Here is a 3,767-nt window from a genome sequence, read left to right as displayed (position 1 = left end):
GTGTGGCTCGGGGTAGCAGCTGCCCCACAGTGAAATCCTTCCCTAAAGCCCAATGGTTTTGCCACTTAATCAGGCACTGACAGTTCCCTTCATGAACACAGGCAGGGAACCACAGCAGGGCTGGTAATTAGGAGAGAGGTGTCGTTCAGAAGGAATATCATTTCCCATCCTCAGGAATAAAGCTCTCTCAAGGATTGTTATGAATTTAAAACCATTGCAAGCCCTTAAGCACTGACCCAGAGGAAAAACATCACTCCTGAGATAGTCCAAAATAAACTTGAAATTCTATAAAAATGACACAAAGGCTGGTGAGAATGAGATGACCCCACCTCAGTGAGACACTCCTTATTATCTCTCATCTTATGCTTTGATAAGGATAACTTACTCCAGCCTCCAGGACACTGCTAAGTGGCTTTTTATCCCCTTTATTTTCCTGTTTCCTCTGCCCACCCCTCCCCAATTTCCCACATCTCCCACTTCCAGTAACCTCCCTAAAAACAAAACTACTCTGGAATAATGTTGGCCAGCCCATTATTCAGCTCCATTTCAAACACAGGAACTCCCAGCCTGTACACAAATGACCTTATCTCCTGGGAGACAGCTGCTGTCCCAGGCAGCTGTGTGTTTCACACCTTCTGCTGTATTTTAAAAGGCACCTGTCCCACTGGGATTGGTCCTACTGAGAGTAATCCCAGTTACATGCAGCAGCTCTAAACCCCGCCATCACTTCAGTGCACACACAGGCTTTGGAGACTATTAATGCCTCATCTTTAAGAGTTACAGTGATGTCCAAATTCAATAATTTAAAGGGAGTCTTAAAATATCTCCAGATAAAATCCATCTAAAAAAAAAAAAAAAACCAAAAAAACAAACAAAAAAAACAACCAAACTCCAAACTTTCAATGAGAGGAATTAGTGGTGCAGTTCTGACTGTCCCAGAAAGAATGCAGCCAGTGGCAAGCCCCAACATCCAGCATTGCTGGCGCTCAGACACAGCAAACCACTCACAATGGCTTTAGAAAGATATAAATAAAAATAAGACACCCATTCCAAATTAATGAATGGGAGCCTCTTCCAGCAGGCACTAAACAGCACCCGAAGGGCTCCATGTCTCTTGCACTTGGGTTTGTGCTACTCCAGGTTGCTAATCAGCTCCTGGCCCCTGGGAAATGCTTCCTGCCTCTCTCCAGCTGCGCCGGAATTGTGTGTTTGCCCCACCTATTCTTGCCACAGGACTTTTCAGTGATTTGTGTCCAATTTCAAAGCACAAGCCTCGCCAGCAGCAGGAACGCCCACTGCATTCTCAGGCAGACAAAGCGCTGGTCTACCCCGGAATTTGGATTTCCGAGGCAGCTCCTGAAACTCCAGGCCAGGAACAGGCTGCCAGCTCCCTGCTGGAATCCAGACTGTACCTTATCACCTGCCCCAAGTGCCCTTCTAGGAACTGCTGTTCCTGCCCTGACTGCCTGCAGCCAGGCCAACCAGAAGGAAAACATCCTAGGAAGCAAGAAAAAGAGATGGAAGCAAGCCTGTTACCACAGTGCAGCACCTCCAAGCAGGCTGAATGTCTACAGAGCTTCAGGAAATCTGTCTGAGTCCCTTCCCAAGTCTTGGTGTTCCAGGCACAAACTCCTGTCAAGATGATTGTTTATTAACATGCAGTCACACCAGCAAGACACCCAGCACATGAAATCTATTAACGTGTTTACAATTGCAGAAAGCCTGATGTAAGGCAGTGGAATTTCTGCACAGCATTCATCTAGAAATTAAAAGCACATATTAAAGCTGTAAATCCCAGAGTTCTGGAATTAAAAGCTGTGCCTGGAATCCTCCCAGTCCTAAACAAAGTGGGTTCTACCATATGGTTTGAGCTGCACAGGCCCTGTACCTGTTCAGGGATGTACCAGAAGCTGCTCAAGATTTGGATCTGCAGAATGATGGGTCTCAGATTTCCTGCCTCACTTTCCAAACAGGTTGCTGGAGGAAAAACCCTCATGCCATTCTCTCTGAAAGCAGGAGAGGCCATGTTAGCTGAGCATGCAAAGGCCAGTCTGAATGCCTGATGGGGGACACCTGCCTTTCCCACCACTGCTACCCCTGGAAACCTGCAAGAGCTCTAAAGTGCATCAGGTGGGAGAGCAGAAATTGTTCAGAAAGAGGAATCAACCACCACAGAAACAGAAGGGAGAAGCAGAGATCTGCCCATAGGTCTTAGGGACTTGGCTGCTCCTCTCTGCCACCAAGGCACCCTCTGGAACTGCTGCCTGAAGCAATGCTGTTCCATAGGGAAGGAAACACGAGAGGGAATACTCTGAAAAGCACATGGACATCCAGTTTTAGTCCCTCAGCCCCATGCCTGGATTATGGAAATAAAAGCGTACAGCAGAAATACCAGCTCTTCTCTTTCAAAGCATCAGAGGTCTCAGGACAGCGACCAAACCATAAGAAACTGAACAGAAACATCAACAACTAAACTTATTTGTATGAAAACTGTTCTAAGCATCTGTCAGTAAGATTCTAAAGTAAGGCATTGGAGGACACTCAAAGACAACACTCCAGGTCATAAAGCACAGGTGAGATGAAAGGAAAAACTCCCCAGGCTGGGCTGGCAGGTGCAAGCAGCCACTATCTACCCGGGGTTCCAGCCAGCACAGCTGCAAAGTTGGGGATCTGTGGGATGACTCTTTAGGCCAATCTACATTTTGCCCACCCCAAAGCACTGCCCCGGGCCAGCTCACACTCCTCCTCTCTTCACACACACGCTGGAGTTCCCCACAGCTCAGACTTGGGTGGGATCCCAACTTGCCTGCAGCTATCTGGGGGAACAAGGTCAGCTCCAGGGGCAGAAAAACTCATTACATAAACGCAGGGTACATTAACACTTCCAGGCTGTGCTCTACCACGGCTGGCTGGCACTTGGATCAATAGAGAAGGGAAAGAAGAGGAGGAAGAGGAGTATCTCTTACACTGATCCCTCAGCTCCGAGGACAGCTGTGTTTGGGGTTTCTTTCCTGCAGCAGCTCCCACAGCAGATACCTGAAATGCCGAGATGTCCCAACAGCACCGAGTGCTCCCACACTGAATAGGGGTCAGAAGTGAAATATCTTTTACCCTCCTCTGCCCACCAGCTCCGGCTTATCCGCGACTCCAAACCCCCGGCCCGGGGTACCCGGCAGAGCTGTGAGGAGCCCCCGGGAGCAGCGCCTGTCCCCGGCTGTCCCTCGGGGCTGCGGGGGGACACACGGGCGGGGAAGGGACCCCCTGGTCCCGGGAAGGGGGAGAAGGGAGCGGCCCTGAGGGGATGGAGGGCGGAGGGAAAGGACCCAGTCCTGAGGGGAGCTGGAGGGGGAGGGGGTGTCCCCGGTCCTGAGGGAGAGCGAGGAGGAAGGACTCGGCCCTAAATGAACGTGGAGGGGGACGGGAGGACGGACACGGAGACGGCGACGCAGGGGACCCGTCCCTGAAGGGAAGCGCTATGGGGGAACGACCCGTCCCTGACGGGAAGAGAGGGGAAGGACCGGCCCTGAAGGGTCGCGGGGGAAGAGGAACGGACGGAACGGACACCGGGCCCTGAGGGGACGCGGGGGAGAGGAGGGAGAACGACCCGTCCCTGAGGACAGGCCCAGCCAGGAGCAGCGCCCGACCCCGCAGCGAGGGGTCCGGCGAGGCCCAGGGACGCCCCGTGGGGCGGCAGGGCTGTCCCGGCACTCACCGGCTCCGCGGGACGGAGGGGTCACCCCGGCACTCAGCGGCCCCGCCGCCCCTCC

The 3,767-nt window shown here is 52.3% G+C and overlaps 1 protein-coding gene across 1 annotated transcript in view; it reads right to left on the bottom strand.

Annotated features, from left to right (window-relative positions):
• RNF216 (ring finger protein 216) overlaps positions 1 to 3,767 on the bottom strand; it is a 76,047-nt gene extending 72,280 nt beyond the window's left edge. Inside the window, exons 1-2 of the mRNA XM_005420339.2 lie at positions 3,713 to 3,767; positions 2,967 to 3,078 (exon numbers count right to left, since the gene is read on the bottom strand). The gene's annotated coding sequence lies outside the window, so the exon portion shown is untranslated. The remainder of the gene's footprint in view (positions 1 to 2,966; positions 3,079 to 3,712) is intronic.

Source organism: Geospiza fortis, unplaced genomic scaffold (genome assembly GCF_000277835.1).
Source record: "Geospiza fortis unplaced genomic scaffold, GeoFor_1.0 scaffold237, whole genome shotgun sequence".
Classification (NCBI taxonomy): Eukaryota; Metazoa; Chordata; class Aves; order Passeriformes; family Thraupidae; genus Geospiza; species Geospiza fortis.
This window is presented reverse-complemented; position numbering and strand designations above follow the sequence as displayed.